Source organism: Oncorhynchus gorbuscha, linkage group LG16, assembly GCF_021184085.1.
Source record: "Oncorhynchus gorbuscha isolate QuinsamMale2020 ecotype Even-year linkage group LG16, OgorEven_v1.0, whole genome shotgun sequence".
NCBI lineage: Eukaryota > Metazoa > Chordata > Actinopteri > Salmoniformes > Salmonidae > Oncorhynchus > Oncorhynchus gorbuscha.
In genome coordinates this window covers 16360980-16384956 of record NC_060188.1, presented here as the reverse complement: position 1 = coordinate 16384956, position 23977 = coordinate 16360980, and the positions used below count along the sequence as shown (strand labels likewise).

At 42.6% G+C, this 23977-nt stretch overlaps 1 pseudogene; it reads left to right on the top strand.

Annotated features, from left to right (window-relative positions):
• Positions 1–825: 825 nt before the first annotated feature.
• Positions 826–23620, top strand: LOC124000501 (annotated as a pseudogene).
• Positions 23621–23977: the final 357 nt, after the last annotated feature.

Genomic DNA, 23977 nt, shown 5'->3' with positions numbered 1-23977 from the left:
AACAGAGGCAGTAGGGATGACCAGGGATGTTCTCTTGATAAGTGTGTGAATTGAACCATTTTCTGTCCTTCTAAGCATTCAACGTGTTATGAGTACTTTAGTGTGTCAGGGAAAATGTATGGGGCAAAAATGACATTCTTTTCTTTGGTAAAGTAAAAGTAAAAGTTGTCAAAAATATAATTATTATATTATGGCAAACGATAAATGCTCACTAACAGGGATGTAAACACATTTATGCACAAAATTGGAGCAAAATCATATTTTTGTTTGTATGGAACATTTCTGGGATCTTTTATATCAGCTCATGAAACATGGGAAAAACACTTTACACGTTGCTGTTCTTGTTCAGTGTATTTTCTATGCAAACTTTTTTATGTTGACAAACAAATCGCTGGACAAGTTAATGGAAACAGCTATACTGTCTTGATGCAGTGTTAACAGTGAATCACTAGCGCCATCTACAGACCGTTTTCTTAAAATGTAACCAGTTCACACAGTATATTCCCCTTGATCAAGTTACATATGATCATATTTGAGTCACTATGTTTTTTACTATTACTGTAACTGTAACTAATTAAAAACAAAATACATCAAAACCTGAAATTATATTGATTAACATCTGTATATTTCCATACAAACACATATATTTTTTTAGGACAGGCTACTAGGATGGTTTCATTCATTCATGACAGCATATACAATGTTGCAACCTTTTACTTTTCTGTCAATGGTTTCAACAATGTTACCTTAGCTTATTCCCAGTAATGTCTATCCTCACTTGAAAAATACACTGCTCCATGACAATATGTTACACAAGTATGTGACGTAGTCAAAAGAGGCGGCGTTAGCTACGCCGGCCGCTTGCCTTGGATTCAACATCAAACCCGTCTCAGAAAGTCGCTTTATTTACGTATTTGTTGGAGTGTACCATGGATTTAATATAAGTAGCTCGTATACTGACAAACTTCACTTGACTTATCTCCGAAAGTCATCGATCTGGTAAGTTTTTAGGGACATTTTCCGCCGTGTAAGGCCTAGTCATTTCGCTAATGTCTGACGGAGTAGAATTCGTTCTGAAAATGTCGACCATCTAAAAAAATGTTTTTGCCGATTTGACTGTCGTCAAAATGAAGTTGTCAAGAGACATAAATAACTTGCCGCTTACGTATCGAGAAACAGGCAAGCTAGTGTTGTGGATTGTAATAGTTATGATCTATAATACAATTATTCATAAACTCAATTAGTGGATATAACGTGCACAAGGGAATTTCCTGAAAGTGTTATTAGTGTAGCTAATGTACTTTTGTAAATGTTTTGTTTTTATAACTAGAAATCTATGCTATCAAAGCCACTCTTTATTTTGAAGTCCAATTTACAGCTAGTCTACTGTACCGCATCTGTGTCAGCTGTTCACTGTATAAAATGGACTAACGTCATTACAAATAAGAAAATAACACAATGCCACTGTGAGTTTGTAGGCTTAGCCCAGATGATAGATGCCACTTTTCTCAAATCCCAGCTAGGTAGATGATTCTTTTCTGGCTCAGTAGGTGATTGTATCATTATGGTCATCATCCTGTGATTACCGTTGATCTCAGCATGTTAAACCGATCAAACAGCTACTACAGTTTATGACCTAAATAATAGTGCCTTTGCAATTGAGGACAATCAAGCGTTTTGCATCAAGCCAGCTGTCTAGTTGGTTTTAGAGCTGATGATCCAGCATTTCTCTTTGTTGTCTTTACAAATCCCATGCCTCTGACCTTTGCTTCATGATGATGTGAACGTATGATGTACAGAGGATGTTTTGTTAGTTACAGTTCTTTAGTGCTGTGTCAAGTGATCTCTAACTAACACTAGGGTTTGTCTATTGTACATTTCAAGACAGAGCGCCAGAGGTTGAGCTACAGCCATGGTGCAACAATACCAGTCACCTGTAAGGGTCTACAAACACCCCTTTGAGCTGATAATGGCGGTAAGTTATGTACATTTGTGTGTTTAGGCTGCTGCTTTGTCTATGCGTATATATGTGTAGGTGGGTAGTGAGGGATGTTTGTGAGAGGTTGCAGTGCTCATGTGCAAATTGGACCCAGACGCTCAGGCAGTCAGACTGCCAGTGTTTTGTGCTGCAGGAACAAAGTGTGGTTTGGCTGCATAGAAACCTATCTCATCTCATACAATATATCTCTATACACTGTAGTATGTCATGTTCTAGTGTTTTGTTGGTGAGATCATTGTTTATCCACCTTTTTGTTTTGGAAACAGTCTGCGGTATTTCTGTTCACCCAACCTAATTAGTCGTGGCAGCAGATAACACAATATCATATTTATTATTGAGTATGAAACCGTAAGAGTACGATTTAACGCAATCGCAACCACACTGCACACTGCCCTAACCCATCTGGACAACAGGAATACCTATGTGAGGATACTGTTCATCGACTACAGCTCAGCATTTAACACCATAGTGCCCTCCAAACACGTCATCAAGCTCGAGACTTTGGGTCTCGACCCCGCCCTGTGCAACTGGGTACTGGACTTCCTGACGGGCCACCACCAGGTGGTGAGGATAGGTAACAACATCTCCACCCCGCTGATCCTCAACACTGTGGCCCCACAAGGGTGCGTTATGAGCCCTCTCCTGTACTCCCTGTTTACCCATGACTGCGTGGCCATGCACGCCTCTAACCCTACAACGATGAGATGGCCTACAGGGAGGAGGTGAGGGCCATCGGAGTATGGTGTCAGGAAAATAACCTCACACTCAACAAAACAAAGGAGATGATCGTGGACTTCAGGAAACAGCAGAGGGAGAACCCCCCTATCCATATCGACAGGACCGTAGTGGAGAGGGTAGTAAGTTTTAAGTTCCTCGGCGTACACATCGCGGACAAACTGAATTGGTCCACCCACACAGACCGCGTGGTGAAGAAGGCTGAAGAAATTTGGCTTGTCACCAAAAGCACTCACAAACTTTTAGATGCACAATCGAGAGCATCCTGTCGGGCTGTATCACCCCCGGTACGGCAACTGCTCTGCCCACAACTGTAAGGCGCTCCAGAGGGTAGTGAGGTCTGCACAACGCATCACCGGGGGCAAACTACCTGCCCTCCAGGACACCTACACCACCCGACGTTACAGGAAGGCCATAAAGCTCATCAAGGACAACAACCACCCGAGCCACTGCCTGTTCAACCCGCTATCATCCAGAAGGTGAGGTCAGTACAGGTGCATCAAAGCAGGGACCGAGAGACTGAAAAACAGCTTCTATCTCAAGGCCATCAGACTGTTAAACAGCCACCACTAACATTGAGTGGCTGCTGCCAACATACTGACTCAACACCAGCCACTTTAATAATGGAAAAATTGATGTAAAAATATATCACTAGCCACTTTAAACAATGCCACTTAATATAATGTTTACATACCCTACATTACTTATCTCATATGTATATACTGTACTCTATACCATCTACTCCATCTTGCCATCTTTATGTAATACATGTAACACGAGCCACTTTAAACAATGCCACTTTTATATGTTTACACGCCCTACATTACTCATCTCATGTGTATATACAGTACGCTATACCATCTACTGCATCTTGCCTATGCCGTTCTGTACCATCACTCATTCATGTATCTTTATGTACATATTCTTCATCCCTTTAAACTTGTGTCTGTAAGGTAGTTGTTGTGAAATTGTTAGGTTCGATTACTCGTTGGTTATCACTGCATTGTCGGAACTTGAAGCACAAGCATTTCGCTACACTCGCATTAACATCTGCTAACCATGTGTATGTGAAAAATACAATTTGATTTAATTAGTAAGTTTTTGACTTTAGTATTTTTGTAGGCACCTTGACTAAAGTGATGCTCTCTGTTAAATGCAATACCATATATTAGCTTTTCCACCTGCCCTGCTGTAATATACATCATTCTTGATTTCAGTGACTGATCACCACTGCATAGATGTACTGGTACAGTAGTAGTTCTGCAGATGGTTGCAAAAGTCATAGGAATTACACCAATCCACAATGTTACATGCATACATGCACACACTACCGTTCAAAAGTTTGGGGTCACTTAGAAATGTCCTTGTTTTTGAAAGAGCACTTTTTTTTGTCCATTTAAAATAACATCTAATTGATCAGAAATACGGTGTAGACGTTGTAAATGACTATTGTAGCTGGAAACGGCTGATTTTATTTGTATTTTTTTAAATTGAATATCTACATAGGTGTACTTTGTTAGCTAATCCAAGCTTGTCATTTTAAAAGGCTAATTGACCATTAGAAGACCATTTTGCAAGTATGTTAGCACAGCTGAAAACTGTTGTTCTGATTTAAAGAAGCAATACAACTGGCCTTCTTTAGACTAGTTAAGTATCTGAAGCATCGGCATTTGTGGGTTCGATTACAGGCTCAAAATGTCCAGAAACAAATAACTTTCTTCTCAAACTCTATTCCATGCGAGAAATTGCCAAGAAACTGAAGATCTCGTACAACGCTGTGTACTACTCCCTTCACAGAAAAGCGCAAACTGGCGCTAACCAGAATAGAAAGAGGAATGGGAGGCCCCAGGGCACAACTGAGCAAGAAGACAAGTACATTAGAGTGTCTAGTTCGAGAAACAGACGCCTCACAAGTCCTCAACTGGCAGCTTCATTAAATAGTACTCGCAAAACACCAGTCTCAACGTCAATAGTGAAGAGGTGACTCCGGGATGCTGGCCTTTTAGGCAGAGTTGCAAAGAAAAGGCCATATCTCAGACTGGCCAATAAAAAGAAAGGATTAAGATGGGCAAAAGAACACAGACAGAACTCTGCCTAGAAGGCCAGCATCCCGGAGTCGTCTCTTCACTGTTGATGTTGAGACTGGTGTTTTGCGGGTACTATTTAATTTAGAAAAATGTGCTTTTCTTTCAAAAACAAGGACATTTCTAAGTGACCCCAAACGTGTGTGTGTATATATATATATATATATATATACAAATGAGTATCTTGTGACTTGGCAGGAAGTCAGCAGTCTTCTAATCCCAGTTCAGTGAAGAGATCAGATCGCACGGCTTCAGACAGAGTGGGGGTGGGTTGGGGCACAGTGTTCTAACAGTCAGATCCTAACTGGAGGGGAAGTCAGGTCCAAAACACAATCTATGTTTAACCATGATATTTATTAAGTATCCCCCACTACTCTTCCTGGGGTCCAGCAACATTAAGGCAGTTATATAGTATTTAAAATATTACATGACATTACATTTCATAACACTTTTCACAACACATTAAGTGTGTTCCCTCCGGCCACTACTCTACTACTACATATCTACAACAAAATCCATGTGTACGTGCGTGTCTTATCATGAGTCTGTGCCTGTGCGTCTCTTCAGTGCACGCTGATCTATAAGGTGTATTTCTATCTGTTTTTTTATATCTAATTGTACTGCTTGCATCAGTTACCTCCAGTTACCTGATGTGGAATAGAGTTCCATGTAGCCATGGCTCTATGCAGTTCTATGAGCCTCCCAAAGTCTGCCTCTCTCACCACGCCACCAGCTGTCTGTCTCAGGATCATCTGTCAGAGGCCCCATCATGCTGTATGGGTTTTATGTTTAAGAGCATGCTTTGGTGTGGCTGCCTGGGAAGGTTATCTATTTTGGATGTGCTAGTCTTCTCATTCTGTTATGGGGTGCATTCTGACTTGTGACACAGAACAAGCAGTACTCCAGTCGCCGCTCCTCCTCCCCTATCATTTCTTCTCTCGTCTCTCCCCTGGGCCTAGTTGTACAGTACTGTCTGTGTCTGCTGCTCCCACTGTGACTTCCTGCTTAGCTGTGGTTGACTGGCTGCTCTCTGAACGAGGCCCTGGGTGTCATTAGGCCTCCCCTCACTGTGCTTGGTCCCGTCTGCTGCCTGGCCTACTGCCACAGCTGGTCTGCCCTGTTAGGGCTGATAAGACTGCTCCATCCGGGGGATGTTGTGGCTTTAGTACAGTTTCCCTCAGACAGAACACACTGTATGAAGGGTTGTTTATATCATATCAACCCCCACATCTGTTCAGTGCACAGCCTCAGTGTTTTTTACGGTGAATAGCTTGGCCCAAAGTCCATTAAAATGCAATCAGTATATCTTATGATTTATATCCACTTTTATTTTCTAAACTCTTGATCTGTTTACCTTGTTTCTGCTCTGTTTGAGACGCTGTGCCACTTCCTGTTCTTTGGGGTTATCTATTAAGCCAGAAGCAAGTTACATTGTATAATAAGAAGGTCAGCGCTGGAAAAGGTCATTACTCGTTAAAAACACTGAAATGGTTTTATTTTGTAAGTGTCCTGTGTTACGCAACCTGATTACAGTGGAAGTCAGGTGCTCTGTTCTTTCTCTAACTGCAGCCGTGGCTCTGCTTCACCAAATACCAAAAAAAACAACCTTTGACCCCCAGGAGTTCTAGTCTCGGCAACATCTGTTAAATGTCTGTGAAAAATGTCTTTTTTGTTATACTTCCATTCACACACTGTCAGCGTGATTCAAAGGCACTTCAAAGATTGTCAGTTGATTTAAAGGTTGTGGGGCTGCCTGTCTGTAAAAAGCCTGTTCTAATGACAGCAGTTCACACTAGATAGAGGGCCTAGCCAGACTAGAGGCTTCCTCTGTCCTCTGACTGACCATCCCACTGACTGATCCTTGGTTTGGCCCACTGACAGCCATTACAGTATCACTCCTGTCCTGACACCATCATCACACCAAACCTGGCATGTTGGTTTACCACTTATCACTGACGACAACATTCCTCCGTTCTCGGGAATGTTTATGTAAACAGATTTGTTTTCCATATTCAAATCAAATTTTATTGGTCACCTTCACATGGTTAGATGTTAATGCCAGTCGAAATGCTTGTGCTTCTAGTTCCGACCATGCAATAATATTTTACAAGTAATCTAACAATTTCACAATAACTACCTTTTACACACAAGTGTAAAGGAATGAATAAGAATAAAACCCCAAATATCAATCAATGCAGATGTGGCACGGTGGCTAGGAAAAACTCCCAGGAAAGGCTGTAACCTAGGAAGAAACCTAGACAGGAACCAGGCTCTGAGGGGTGGCCGGTGCTGGAGAGAGAGGATGGAAACAGCAGGTCCGGTTCAAGGCATGACCAGTGAAAAGATCAGGGATCCATAGCCGCAGGCAGAGCAGCAGAAACTGGATCAGCAGCACGACAAGGTAGCAACGTCTGGTGAACAGGTCAGGGTTCCATAGATTAGCTGACAATGTAATGAAAACAATGTGCGCGCTTACATGGGGCAGAAGTCGGCGTGTTGTTGTGATTCTGGATGGACAGATTTGTTAACAAGAATGACAAGCTGCCATGTGGGGAATCGTAAATGGATCATTTCAGCTTGTTGTTGATACCATGACTTGTTTTGGCTGATTTGGGGGGGGGGGGGGGGGCTTTAGAGGGATCATACCTAAGATCACACAGTACACCAGATAGGACAGACTGACCCTAGCTTCCAGGCATAAAGACTATTGCAGCATAGAAACTGGAGATTGAGCCAGGGAGGGGGGGGGGAGACTGGCCCCGTCCAAAGTTACTCCCGGACAGGTCCAACCAAGCAGGATATAACCCCACCCACTTTGTCAAAGCACAACCCCCACACCACCAAAGGTATATCAACAGACCACTAACTTACTACCCTGAGACAAGGCAGAGTATAGCCCACAAAGGTCTCCCCCACTGCCCGAGCCTGAGGGGGCGGAAAACCGGACAGGAAGATCACGTTAGTAACTCAATCCATTCAAGTAGGGTATAGTGGAAAAAAGCCTAGCACAATGCACCCCATCTAGGGATGGCATGGGAGAGGGAGACGAGCAAGCCAGTGAAGCAGAGAATCCCATTGGAGATAGTGGAGCCAGCCAGGCAGAGACAGCTAGGGTGGTTTGTCACTCCAGTGCCTTGCCCTTCACCTTCTCACCCCTGGGCCAGACTACACTCAATCATAGGACCTACTGAAGAGATGAGTGTTCAGTAAAGACTTAAAGGTTGAAACCCATTCTGAGTCTCTCACATGGATCGGTAGACCGTTCCATAAAAATGGAGCTCTATAGGAGAAAGCCCTGCCTCCAGCTGTTTGCTTAGAACCTCTATGAACAATAAGGAGGCCTGTGTCTTGTGAATGTAGCGTACGCCTAGGTATGTACAACAGGACCAAATGGGTAGGAGCAAGTCCATGTATTGCATTGTAGGTTACCAGTAAAACCTTGAAATCAGCCCTAGCCTTAACAGGAAACCAGTATCATTGGCTAATAACACAAAATCCAGATAAAATAATGGATATGTTTTATCTATCCTGAAGCAAGATTTAGGCCTAAATATTTAGAATATGCATGTAGGCTCAGAACGTCTGAGGCATTTTGGTTTTCTGAATGCAGGCACTGTTAGAGACGATGGACAATGCACCCAACTATCTAACTGTAAGCTTCTTGGTTTATGCACTGAAACCTATATACTACTTTAGTGTTTTGGCTTGGTAATGGGGAAGAAGGAAATGGACTCCGTATCGTATGTTCCCAAGCATTGGAAGATAGTAGTTACATGTCTTGGTTATGTAACTGTAATCAACTGTATATCCTTCTGTCATGTTATTCAATCAATATTCACGGATGATGTCTTCGTTCCTCGTCATTTTATCGATCAGTCTGCACACCAGCTTTGTTTGATCCATAAAGACTTGCACTGTTGCACTATTATTAACCACGTTGTGATGGAAACAGGAAGTACCGGTCCAATTTTATAAATGTCTTCAGATCATTTGTTCGTTGGGATCTTTTTGTATCTGTAAAATGAATAATGTGAGAAATGACGTTGGAAATTCCTTTATGCGTAAATATTTATAAAATAACCATCATATTGAAGTCACGCCATGTTATGGTATGTGGTCCTCCCACTACTACTTGGGAAACCATGCAGTTTATTAGGCTACAAATTAAATAAGTTACGATGAACTTCACAGGGTGGTGAAAGTGCACTGTGATGAGATTGATGCTCCTTTCCAATAAATATTGATGAAATATTTTTATTCTGGTACCATGATCAGTGCTTGACTGCCATTTGACAAATATAAATATTCTCGGTCTTATCCATAGTAAACTCATCATGTAGACTACCCTACCCTCACTATCTGTGAGTTGTTGGCTAGAGTACATGTGCCAAGACCAGAGGAAACACATTTTCTATTTAATACAACAGTTTTTGTGACAGAATTATTAGTAGAGTTGAAAATGCCACAGAAACACATTGAACTTTCCATTTTTATTTGGTACATTAAAACTTAAGCCAAAAAACTACATGTTTTGTGCACTACGTGATCACACACTGATTTTTATCCACAACAAGTCAGTTTGGTGGAAACACCACTGGTGGGAAATGTTCTATTCTAATAATTGCATGAAAATCTGTCGCCAATTGGACGGAAACCTAGATAGTGACTCTGAAAAGGGTGGGTGTTTTATGTGTGTGTCAGCAGATTGACCTCTGTGTACTCTGCACCATTGTGCTAATTTGGGGTTTCACCGTATCAGATTCCAGCAAAAATGGTCTTTTTGTTTATCTGACTTTCATTGATCTGCATGTCCAGCCCTTATATTTAACCTCACAGTCAAGTGTTTTACCATTTTCTTTTCAGGACAACTAGGGATATAAGTAGAACACTAAACCATTTTTAATAAACCGTTGCATTCATGAGTTTTATTGACAAATGTCAATAACAATGCAACAGTAAACATGTTGTCCCCCACGAAAGATGCATTGTAAATGCCGCATCATCCACCCAAGTTTCATCAACATCTGGCCAGTGCTGTCGAGATCGCGTGTGACTAACGTACGGACAGACGGCTGGACAGAGACCGATCCAAAGTCCCCTCCCAAATTTCCTTGTTGGGGACAATAAGGTCCGCCAAATCAAAAACCTGATCAAATGAATTTATACGAATGCTGTACGTACAGAAATTGTTTGCACACTGAAATGAATATCAAACAAGTCACTGACAACTGTGTGGAGTCTGGAGTTGGACAACAACAATGTGAGCTTATTTCAGTTTTATAGACACTATGTAGACACTATGCGGCCGAGTGGCGCAGCGGTCTAAGGCACTGCATCTCAGTGCTGGAGCCGTAACTACAGACCCTGGTTCGATTCTAGGCTGTATCACATCCGGCCCAGCATCGTTAGGGTTTGGTCAGTGTAGGCAGTCATTGTAAATAAGAGTTTGTTCTTAACTGACTTGCCTTAAGTAAAGGTTACATGAAATAAATGTACTGGGATGTAGAAGAACCCTTTACCTTCTAACGACTCATTTGCAGCTTGTGAGCGTCATAGGGCAAAACAGTCTCAGCTTTTCATATATCGCTTTTTATAGTTTGTAGCTCAAACCATTCAGACTACAGCCATTTTTGTATAAAAGACCCAGCCCCCCCCCCCCGTGGTTATTACCACAGAGAAGAAATGGACAAATCCAATGGTACAACCCAGTAGTCTAGCTGAAACGCATGTTTAAAAGGGGTAGAAGTCCAAAACGCGCCAGAGTTACAGTGGGACTCCTTGAGTTACGGGTAGAGTTCAGTTGAGAACCATGTGTAATCAACATGGGTGCTCTTTGTATTGGTCAGGCCTGGTGTGTGTGTGACATAACTTTGTCAGCTCTTGACATTGACTCTGGTTGGACTCTGTGATTGTCACATGACCTACTAACTTATCTGGTGACCTTTGTCCAGAGGGAGTCCTCCAGGGGCCTCAGCAGATTTATAAAGATATCACTCAGTCCGGGGGCCTATCTTGACAGAGGAAGCCCGGTAGGTCTGTCTTGGCCTGGTCGTCATATAAGCCATGAAATCAAAGAGAGAGCACACTTTAAAGAGCCAGACGACTGCTGTTTCATTACCAGCACTTAAAGCTAGAATCCTTCATGTTGAAACTGCCACGTCCGTTTGCAATATTACAACAACGAAGATGTTTTTCTGTCGGACATCATTGCAGGCGTGATAGAACAGCAGCATGTAATGCAATTTGTTTTACCTTGATACGCAACTCCCCCCACCTCTGCTTCGCCATGGAAACAAAAACAGTAACAGTGGCCTTAGGGTGGACATTATACACATTTTTTATTATTATACACATTATAACCCAGAAAATACTTTCACTGTATGTCATGGATTGCCGTTTTGTTTTCATCATGTGAGTAATATTGTATATTTTCTTCCTCCTTCCCTCTCTCCCATTAGGCCTATGTGCGGAGGTTTCCAAACTGCCCCCTGATCCCCATCTTTGTGGACAGTGAGGTGGTGAAGGAGGAGCACAGTGATGACGGAGCCACTGTGTTCATTGAGAGGCGCTGTAAGGTGGAGGCAGACGCCCCCCGGCTGTTCAAAAGGGTATCTTACCTTTTCAGCTTGAACTTTTCCCTTGAGCAGTGAAGCTACTCAAGCTAGCAATGTATAATAGTGTCTGTTTGATTCTCTTATTTTCTAATGTGAAGGCTATTAGTGATTATTTCCCCACAGACCTGAATATCCTGGTAGGGACGTTGTGTTGATGTTGTTGTGGTAGTGTTGTCCAGAGTTGATTGACCGTGGTCTACTGTGTGTGTCTAGATGGCCGGTGTGGACTACCTGTACTTCATCCATAAGAACACTCTGGACCGCAGGGAGAGGGCGCTGCACATCGAGGTCGTCAACGAGACCTTCTCCAACAGAGTCATCGTCCATGAGATCTGCAGCTACACGGTGTGCCCCACAACTATAATAATCATCGGTTACATGGGCTGCGTTTTACACAGGCAGCCTAATTATGATCATTTTTTACACTCATTGCTCTTTTGACCAATCACATCAGATCTTTGCACATGAGATATTTTTCAGAGCTGATCTGATTGGTCAAAAGACTAGCAACATATAGTAGTTGTGTGTGTTTGACACTCTTTCTTAAATGTGTGAAGGCTATTAGTGATTATAATATATTAGAATTGAGCTGCCTGTGTAAACACAGACATACTCTCTCTATCACTGCAACAGTGTTTGTAGCCCTTTATACTCGTAACCATATATGGGTTGAAAACGTCAGATTTGAGGACTGATAAGCGCCTATTAATGTTGTCGGAGCTCAGGCTCTGAACTTCACGGCTCAGGATGGGTTTTGAACTTGAGCACAGCACGCGACAGGAAGTTGCCCCCGTCCCTCCTGCTTAATTGGACAACTTGTGCAAATTTTTAGCTGTCTGAGTGAGGAAAATGCTGTAAATTAAGAGGACTCTATGTATTTTTAAGGATGAGACGTTGAAGATGATAATAAATACTGCTTTGATGTCGTACAAGCCAAACACCCGTGAGTCCAAATGTGCACATCACGTTTCATCATAAAACTCATGTCATTTACAGTGTCAGTGTTTATGATCACTATGTTTGATGTACAGTTACCAGATGACATGGCATCATACCCTGGTTGTTCTGAACAGAATGAGACATGGTATCATACCCTGGTTGTTCTGAACAGAATGAGACATGGCATCATACCCTGGTTGTTCTGAACAGAATGAGACATGGCATCATACCCTGGTTGTTCTGAACAGAATGAGACATGGCATCATACCCTGGTTGTTCTGAACAGAATGAGACATGGCATCATACCCTGGTTGTTCTGAACAGAATGAGACATGGCATCATACCCTGGTTGTTCTGAACAGAATGAGACATGGCATCATACCCTGGTTGTTCTGAACAGAATGGGACATGGCATCATACCCTGGTTGTTCTGAACAGAATGAGACATGGCATCATACCCTGGTTGTTCTGAACAGAATGAGACATGGCATCATACCCTGGTTGTTCTGAACAGAATGAGACATGGCATCATACCCTGGTTGTTCTGAACAGAATGAGACATGGCATCATACCCTGGTTGTTCTGAACAGAATGTGACATGGCATCATACCCTGGTTGTTCTGAACAGAATGTGACATGGCATCATACCCTGGTTGTTCTGAACAGAATGAGACATGGCATCATACCCTGGTTGTTCTGAACAGAATGGGACATGGCATCATACCCTGGTTGTTCTGAACAGAATGGGACATGGCATCATACCCTGGTTGTTCTGAACAGAATGAGACATGGCATCATACCCTGGTTGTTCTGAACAGAATGAGACATGGCATCATACCCTGGTTGTTCTGAACAGAATGAGACATGGCATCATACCCTGGTTGTTCTAAACAGAATGAGACGGTGTTTGTTCTATTGTGAAGAAAAATCTCAGTGGAACACGTACGTGAATGCATGCGTGAATCTTTTCTATGCACCAAAATTGCCATCTCTTTCTATGAGTTACCCTGTGAAAGCCTAACACTGTAAAATCCTATTTTATAACTTAGCTAGTCATGGTGGCAATAGAACAAGCTTTCAATCGATGCCCACCTGACCAAGATTGCGATTTATAATGGGACATTTTTGGATTGTGTAAGCAACAACAGTCATTGTGATGGTAGGAATGCAGGGTTGTGTTCCTTACATAACAACTACAAGAGAGCCAAAATAAAGCACCTCATAGTTGAGGACTGTTATTTGAGTCTTAAGTATATGGAAGTTACGTAGGGGCTGCACACTGGAGAGGTGTGTGGTCGCTTGGAGACGTCAGTTAGCCCTCTCACTCAAACCCTTGTCACTTTTTTCCTCTTATGTTGCACCTACCCACATTTTCCAGGAATAATCTCATGTTACTGAATGTATCCAGAGTATTTTCAGATTTGATCAACAAATGTGCTGAAAATATAGTAAATGTAAAATCAACAGTGTAATGGTTGTGGCCTAACAATTTCGCCATAATCTCCAAACTGTTCCCTTTCAATTGCTACCATGCTTATGCATATGCTTCTGTAAGAAACATTTCAATTTAGCCCTATCCATATAGGCCAATTCCCACCAGTGTAAAGGGTTCATCCATTTGGCGTTTGTTTCGTGATGAGTTGTGCTTCCTCCACAGGTTCACCCAGAGAATGAGGAGTGGACGTGTTTCGAGCAGACAGCCAGTCTGGACATCAAGTCCTTCTTTGGCTTTGAGAACGCAGCCGAGAAGCTAGCCATGAAGCAATATGCCAACAGTATTAAAAAGGTGTGTTCATGTGTCAGTCTGTGAGCATGTGAGTACAGTATACATGTCAGTGTGGGGGATGGATGAGGCTATAGGATATACCATCATCATCATCCAGCATGCTGCTCCCCCATGTAGACCCAGTGTTACATGAGCATACTTGTACAGTCTATTTCCAGGCCTTCTGTGATCCAGTCTGGCAGCTCTGTGTAAACTGAGTGTGTTAACCAGGATCTTCTCACATTTGCCTGTTGGGCCATATATCCTGCTCAGCTTTGTCACACAATGGGCTGTGCTCGTATGCGGCCAGGCGCGTGTCTAAACAAACCTGCAGTATTTGCCCACAGTGTTTGCTCATCACACTAGCTACCTGTACTGTCCTTATGCAGTCATGTGTTCTGTCCTCCAGGGCAAAGAGATCATAGAGTATTACCTGAAGGAGTTGGAGGACGAGGGGGGTGACCCACGTCCCCCGCTGGAGCCCCCCTCAGGCCCCCCCCACCCACTGCCAGGCTCCAGCTGCCACTCACCAGTGCCCCTTCCAATGCCATCCCTGTGCCCACTGCCAAAGAGACCCCCACTGCCAGCCCCACAGATCTACCGGCTGGCTCCCCAGATGGTCAGTGTTCCGAGTCAGAATCAACACAATAATAAACACACACAATCTGAAGGATCTGTCATGGCTGAAGTCCCAATCCCATTCCACTGGCTCTGAAAGCAAACATTCTGGCCTTGCTTTAGGCTGCATTGGGCTGGTAGACTGTGGTTATGCATTTGGGTATGTGTGTGAATTGACGGTCTGTGTTTCGATTGCAGACAAGTTGGATGCAGACTACATCAGGCGTTACCTAGGAGACCTGACGCCGCTGCAGGAGAGCTGTCTTATAAGACTACGCCAGTGGCTGCAGGAGACCCACAAGGGCAAGGTTGGACACGTGTATGAACACACCTAACACTCAAACTCTGACTCAAATAGCTGCAAACAAGAGCAAAACTTGAATCCAAAGAACATAGATGTAAGTAACACTCACATCCGACTCACACACACAACATCTGAATAAACACAATCTCCGCTCCCTCCCCTAGATCCCTAAGGACCAGCACGTGCTGCGTTTCCTGCGGGCCCGGGACTTTAACCTGGAAAAGGCCCGGGAGATCCTGTGTCAGTCGCTCTCCTGGAGGAAGCAGCACCAGGTGGACTTTCTGCTGGACTCCTGGGAGAGACCTCAGCTGCTACACGACTACTACACCGGGGGCTGGCACCACCACGACAAAGGTAGGTTCCTCTCGGAGCAGGATAGGGTTTTAACGGCAGGGTTGTGTTCAACAGGCACAGACAGAAGAAATGTGAAAGTAGTGTTCTTATTGCACAAATTCAGGAAGTACTGCACCACCAGTTTCACAGTGTTTTCTTCCGCTTGGTTTCTAGTGAATGTATCCCAGCTCTTACATGTATTGGTAATGACTAACTGTAATGTCTGGTTGCTTCTCTAGAAGTGACATCACTAGCTATGTTTCCATGAACTTGTCCAGTGATTATTTGTAGTTTCTTTTTTTGGCATTTTACATAGAAAATAGTTGCAACAATTGCCTGCTATGATGCATTTCTGTTGAACTGTTTTGTGTCGATAAAAACAGCTGGATGTAATGACATCACACCTAGAAAAAAAAAATATGAGATTTAGCAAAAACCTAGTGTTGAACACAAATTTAAGTGATTGAATTGTTTTCATTATCCATTTTTGCAAATTGTGCATTAATAATAAGCCTGTATGCTCACTCCCACCGATCCGTTTCATGTCTCAGGTAGCTTGCAAAAGTCAGCATGGAGAGAATGCAAGAAATGACAAACATTTCTCATGTGCTGATGTATGTCACAGACTGTGTCATGGTGAAACCTCCTCTAGCTCAGAAGTAGTTGGATGGTGAAACAACCAGAAAAGCAAGGCAAAGCAATTCAGGCATTCTTGTCCTGCAAAGAAACATGATTTATATAGTTGAACATTTTGATTTAGCAAGCAGTAGGCATTTAGAGTGAAATGTGGAGTGGAGCTTTATAGTTACATGATGACGTCTCGTGACCCGCGTACCGTCAAAATGATTGGGCAATCATTATTTATTCGAAAGCACCGTTTCTATCATTTGTCACAATAAAGAATGTTGGACAAAATAAAAATCCGCCCCAGATGATACAATGTTGTTGATCTTTAGAACGCTTCTCCTACAGCTGCCGTTTCCATTACACTGCCACAAGGTTTTTATATTTGTATAAACCTGGGTCAATGGAAACATGCCTACTATGTGTCAAGGGAAATCTCCCAGTCTGTGGGCATGAGTCCTGCTGTGTCAGTGTGACAGGCTAAAGGAAATATTCATAGCCTGTTATACATTAAAAAGTATTAGTAAGTTCATAGTATGTGAGGATCTTAAAACATCTAAGGTTAAAAAGATGCATTCAGTATTAGTTGATAGAGATTGATAACATTCAAGCGTACAAAGGGTAAGAATTGTGAGAGTAATGTGTAAACGTTATACTGATTACTTTATTTTGTGGTGCCTAGAAGTGTTAATCTGTGATCTACGAAATGCTCTTAATCTATGAGCCGTTTAAGGTGTGTCTTAATAACATCTTGAGGAAGTTAGAGTTAAGTTTGCAGAGAGTAATATGAGCCCTGCTCGGTTGTAGCGAAGAATAGCATCGTACTGAGAGTAGCTGTCATTTTATGTCGATTGTGAATGAGCATGTGCGTTGTTAATAAGATATTTTGCTGTGTTATTTGTATAATAGTTTTTCTGTTGTTTTGTAATGTGTTACTTTTGTAAAGATTGAACTAAAAGTTGAATTGAGAATACAACACCGTATCACTCTCGTGATTATTTATCCCCTGTTTTCAGGGGCGTAACATCAGCAACTGACAGATTGCTATAGCATATGATGTGGTTAGCAGAGACATAAAATACCTGTCCAGGCATTGTAAGATCTGGGCAGAGGAAATGACCTATTATCTCCACTTAGCTGATAGCCAATCGGACATCTAGGACCTCAGACCAGGAAATGGCCCATCGTAACCATAATAACAATAACCCCCACCTAAAAGCAAATACAGCTGGTAGTAAAACGCCTATATTTACATGAATGACTTTAATGTGAGTTGTAAATGTATATACTGTTGATATGATTATGGTCAACACAATCAACACAACAGACTCGGTTTCTCTATTGATTTACCTGAATACTCTCAGCGTCTGTTTAATGTCATGATCATTACTGATCCTCTTGTAGCTTTAACAGTGAGGTCACGTGTTTGTGTTCTCATCTGTCTATAGATGGATGCCCTCTGTATATTCTGCGACTCGGTCAAATGGATACCAAGGGTTTAGTACGCGCCTTGGGCGAGGAGTCCCTTCTGAGACAAGTGAGTATGACACACAAACACATAAACACATACTATTTGCAAATGCTCTCCCTTCGCCTAACCTCTCACCTCTTCACTCTCCCTCAGGTCCTCTCAATCAACGAGGAAGGTCTGAGGCGTTGTGAAGAGAACACCAGAGTCTTTGGCCGACCCATCAGGTAGCTACCATTTCACACTCACTCCTCTTATATCTCTCATCCCTGAATACAGTATGTCCTATAACCCTACTGTGTCTATCTGTCAGCTGCTGGACGTGCCTGGTGGACCTGGAGGGGTTAAACATGCGTCACCTGTGGCGTCCAGGGGTTAAAGCCCTGCTGAGGATCATAGAGGTGGTGGAGGCCAACTACCCAGAGACCCTGGGATGTCTGCTCATACTGAGGGCTCCACGGGTCTTCCCTGTGCTCTGGACCCTGGTAAGAGACTTTAACATCACACATTGTAGTGTACATTACATTGTACAGTGCTTTCGCTCTCTCTCTCCAACTTGATCACGTTCAGTTGTATTCAATTGCATGTGCAGAGCAAACATATGAGACGAACTTTGACCCTGAGTGTCTCTACACTGTTCTCAGGTCAGTCCATTCATTGACGAGAACACCAGGAAGAAGTTCCTGGTGTATGCTGCGAATGACTACCAGGGGCCTGGAGGTCTGGTGGACTACATCGATAGAGAGGTCATCCCTGACTTCCTGGGAGGAGACTGCCTGGTGAGTCTGTCTGTCAAACCGGAGTCTCATCTGGCTGTTGTAGACAGTACCCTTCTACATGCATATGAATTAATATTGGCTAATGCTGCTAGTACATAATATAGTTAACATTGGGTCATCTTATTAGACATTTTCCTTGTTGTGTGTGCTGATAGAACTGGGGGCTGATTGTGTCTCTTGTGTCCTCTGTCATGTCATCTCCAGTGTGAGATCCCTGAAGGAGGTATGGTCCCCAAATCTCTGTACCGGACAGCAGAGGCGCTGGAAAGTGAGGAGCTGCGGCTGTGGACAGATACCATCTACAAGACTGCCAGTGTCTTCAAAGGGGCCCCACATGAGGTAACCTGATCTAAACAGTAACTACAGTATGTGTTTTCCAGCTTCTCAGTTGACTGCGCTTAAACCAGGGGTGTCAAACTCATTTCGCATCGTGGGCCACATACGGCCTAGGGAGATGTCAAGTGGGCCGGACCATTAAAATTATACCATACTCTGCTATAAATAACCAAAATATCATGTCTTTCCTTTGTTTTGGTGTAAAGAAGCACAAGAACATTAGGAAAATATTGAAATTTAATGAACTATCCTTTTACAAAACATTTCATGAAACACCTCATATTTCCTTAGACAAATGTGCAATTTACTTTTATCATTCACAAATATGCATTGCAACTGATCCCACTGATTGTACAAAGGCACAAAACTTTAATTGGTACTGAAAAATATAGTAATGCACTTTAAGATTAAATTAGACTTTTGAAAGGATTTTTAAACCACTTACACATACGCATATAAAATCTAAATGTAATCCCTGGAGTACACCTTACAAACTAAGGAGAGTGATTTTAAATGTGTAATGAAGAAAGTGTTGCCTGTCCTGTAAATCTGTAAACTGGTACAGGTGAAACATACATACACATACAATACATACTGAAAATTTATGGAGTTGTATGAACAGTAGAATTCCATCACACAACTTTTGTTTTGAAGCTGCTGACTAACATTAAAGTGCACATTTTTTTGTCACCACAGTAAGGATTCATCTTCACAGAGCTGTATTCTTTCAATGCAAACAGTATCTAAGGCAGCATTTTAAAGGTGTTAGTCTAGTCTGGACTTGTATTTGTACCTGAAACTTGGCATCTTTTGGCCTGTACAAGTGCATCAACACCAGGTGTCATGTCCTGACTAGCTGTCACTTTCAGAATGTCATTTAAGTGCTTGTTTGTGAGCCTTGACACCATTTTTGTTTTATTGATATTCATCACTGAGAAAATTTGGTCACAAAGGTAGGTTGTCCCAAACATGCATTTTAGCAGCCAGGGCTGTTAATTTGGGGTACCCTGGTAGTAGATACTGATAAAATCTGTCCAGACCTACAGAGGCAAATTTGCCCTTCAAATCTGCATCACACTGCAAATCAATTATCTCTAGCTGAATTTCGACCGGCAGATCAGAAGCTTTAACTGTGAAAGGTGAGCGAAAAACTGAAAATTCTGTCTCAAGTTCACCAAATACCTGAAAACGTTTCTCAAACTCCCGTAGTAGTCCTGCAATTTTGTCTTTGTAATTTCAATATCCGCATCAGGTCTGGTCACACCAATCTCTCAGACAGGGAAATGAGCAGGGTAAGCTTTGCCAGTGTGCATCTCCCACAAAGTCAGCTTCAACTTAAATGCATGTATGTTGTCAGAAAACTGTGTGACAACTTTTTGCAGCCTTGCAACATTTTGTTCAGATTGTTCAAGTGTTCAGTAATATCAACCAAGAATGCAAAAAAAAACCCGTGCAATTCCTGAGATTGTAATTCCAACACCGGTTTTCCTTTTTCTCCATGAACTGTCCGATTTCCTCTCGTAGTCAAAGAAATGCCTCAGCACAGCGCTCGGCTTAACCATCTCACTTCAGTGTGGTATGGCAGGCTGTGGGTAATGTTGCTGTCGCTGAGAAGTTTGTCAAACTGACAAAGATGGTTCAGACCTCTGGACCGGATGAAATTATTACATTTTGCAACACAATGCCTCCTGGTGCAAAATACAGTGAAATGTCCAGAAACGTCCACCATTAAGGGCTTGTACTTTGTCTTTGAACTTTGTCGCTTCACCTCTTTCTTTCTAATGTATTCCTGGTCCAATATTGGCAAAAGCTTGACAGAGGGGACATACAAGTTCAGCTGACTTTCAATTTTAACAAAGTCACCGTCGGAATCCTCCTAATGCTATTTCAATAATCATTAGGTAGCTGGCTTTTATGCTGGTTCACTGACTTCTCGGCTCTGGATGAAAGTTGACTGCTGTTTGCCTCAGACCCGAAGCAATTCTAATCTTATCTCTTCTAAGTTGTCCTTGCAAGATATTTTTGCTGTGATGAGTCTCGTATTGAGTCGAATATTATATTCCTTCAATACCTCTTGTTGCAAACACACCAAGCACAAAGGTTTTCCGTGCATCTCTGTAAATAAATAGGACGGGTCCATTTTTCTTTGAAAATTCTACACTCCATCTACTTTTCTCCGTTTGGATAACGACATTTTGGCTAATGAAGGTGTAGCCCACAGAGGTAGAGACAAGGTATTAACAACGTCGTAACAAGCAGCAGATGGCGCATTGATACCGTCTGCTGTTTTCAGTCTGTCTCAGTGATGCGGCTTGTCTTCTACTCTGATGGAAAGAGTGTATTGCGGATAATACATGAATTGCAGCAAATTAAAAATATTAAATCCATGTTTTTATGCATTTTTTTTTCAAATTAGTGCGGGCCTAGTCCTTGTGTGGGGAAAATGTATTTTGACACCCCTGGCTTAAACAGTGGTTTAGGTTGCTCCCCCTAGTGGAGAAATACGTTACAGCAAAAAGCTATAAAAACCCATTACAGTGATTTTAACGATCATTTGTCTGTAGTTTTGTCTTACTGTGTTCACTCTGTCTGTCCTTTCCAGCTGCTGATCGAAATCTGAGCCCTCTTCTGTGTCACCTGGGACTTTGACGCTGTAAAGGGGACGTCATCTTCAACATCTACCACTCAGGAGGGCGCCCCAGCCCCCCAAGAGGGACGTCCAGGGAGGGAAGCATGAGTTTTGCCAGCCACCAACAACATGCAGCTGATTGACAGATCCTGGATTCTGGGGCAAGACTACTGTATGGTGGAGACAGCACTCACCTGCAAGGAGGGAAGAGTGTTCAGGTAAGAGACCTGCCAAAGGACCACCGTCACATCCACAGCTGGTACAGGTGGGTCTGATGATTGGTAGTACCTCATTTGGATTTGTGTAAGTGGGTCTGTTCAATTGGTTGTGTTTCTGAACGCTTCCTATACATGTGTTCGTGATAACAACTTTTTATTTGTATAATTTTTTAAAACCTTTTATTTAACCAGGCAAGTCAGTTAAAACTCATTCTTATTTTACAATGCTCTGGAACCCGAACGCTGGGCCAATTGTATGAGCATCTGCTGGGACTTCCAATCACGCATTGTGATACAGCCTGGCAAAACCAGGGTCTGTAGTGACACCTCTTGCATCACTACAGGTGCAGTGCCTTAGACCGCTGTGCCATTTGGGAGCGCCCCAAAAAATACGTTTCCCTCTGTTTGAACCGGGGACCTTTCCTATGTGAGACCTTTATTTAACCAGGTAGGCTAGTTGAGAACAAGTTCTCATTTACAACTCCGACCTGGCCAAGATAAAGCATAGCAGTTCGACACACAGAACAACACAGAGGTACACATGGAGTAAAAACAAACACAGTCAATAATACAGTAGAAAAAGTCTATATACAGTGTAGGCAATAAATAGGCCATGGTGGCGAAGTAATTACAATATACCACTGAGGAAACTCCCCACCAACCTCAGATCTGAATCCTAAGCTGTGAGTGTAACTGAAACATCCACTGATGTCAATAGGAGCTCTGTGCAGTGCTCATAACTGGTCTCCATCCCTTGGCAGTGTCTCTGACCAGTGTTTCTGTTAGCTGGTAATTGCTGGCTTTTGGACATATACCTTAAAGCCGACAAAAAAAAAAAAACATTGCAATGCATGGAAGTTGGTTCAGGTTGTCTTTTAATCCCATCACCTGTCTACTCCGGCTGTCTGTCTTCAGTTCACACTCTCACTAGCAAACTTGTAACATTTTATCAACTGGTACCGTCCTGCTAAGTTTCCGTGCCAGTGAGTCTAACAGACAAAGCTGTGTGAATACAGAGGATAAATATTCAAGTGTTTTATTACATTTTGCTAGATGATTCTCTCTAATAGACCATTTACAGAGATGTCATACAAGTCCACCAAGGAGGAGAATTTAGATGAAGTCATTTAGCTTCCCTCTTCTAATCTAATGCCTGGTCCAGTAGCCAGAGGGACAGAGGGAGACATGCAAGGAGCTGACTTTCAATTTGTAGGCTATCCTTCTTCCTCCTTGCGTAGCTCAATAATCATTACAGTCACTTCTATATGGTGTCATTCGGCAGTGGGCAACGCCTTCAAAAGTATTTGCCTATATGTGAAGGAATTCTAATGGGTTTCTATTACATAAAGTCTGTCATTTAGATATTGAATTTGCTATTAGTTATAGCCTGCCTCTGACCTTTGACCTCACCTGTCCCTTCCTCCTCTCCTCAGGGCTCCCATGTGACGCGGTGGCCCGGGTTCTACATCCTCCAATGGCGGTTCCACTGCTCCCCGGCCTGCTCTACCTCCAGCCTGCCCCGGGTGGATGACGTGCTGGCCTCCCTGCAGGTCTCCTCCCACAAGTGTAAGGTCATGTTCTACACCGAGGTGCTGGGCTCCGAAGACTTCAGGTCAGTCACCCTTCACTATACTATACTGTATAACGCAGTGTATTGTTATGGTGATGCTTAGTGTGTAGGGCTGCTGCATGTCAGTGATTAAATGTTTTAGGCTAGCTTGTTTTTTTAGGTAGTGTGTAGTTGTGTGGGGAAAATGTATTTGTGATAATTTATAAGAGTGTTTATAAAGATTCTTAGGGAAATAGTGCTCTACGAAAAAGGTGTTTGATGGATATTTAATCTATTGTCTGTGTGTTTGTCTGTCTGTCTGTCTGTCTGTCTGTCTGTCTGTCTGTCCAGGGGCTCTATGACCAGTCTGGAATCCAGTCACAGTGGCTTCTCCCAGCTGAGTGCCACCACCACCACCTCTAGCCAATCACAGTCCAGCTCCACCGTATCAAGGTAGCATCCAGCCAATAGGAGGTGAAGGAGTGAGTTTTGCTACATGGAGATCCCATTTAGGATCTAACTGACTTCTGATACTGTTGACTTCTGCCCTGTTGCCTTAAAGAAAAACCAGTGCTGTACCAACACCTGCCAATGAGGACTTAACCTTACCCAGGGGGATGAGAGAAGTGTTAGCCTGAACTGTATGGAACAAGGATCGCCTATCCTTAATGCCATGTGGTGGAACACTGGAGTTCCTAGTACTTGCATTTAAAGAACTGGAATATATTATTAAAATATACATGTACATTTTTTAATCTGTATCTATAATTAGTGACATTAAGATTGCTCTGGAAGTATAACGTCTGCTATATGAGCATCTGCTGAATGAATAAATGCATATGGAGATGTCTTGCAAACCATCATCATCCTCTTCTTTCTTTCAATACCATTATTCTTTCTTATTTTAAGGGAAGTGACACAAATGTTTCCCATTTTATTGAAACTGAACAATAAAGCACTTCCTATTTTCAGCATTTATGTAA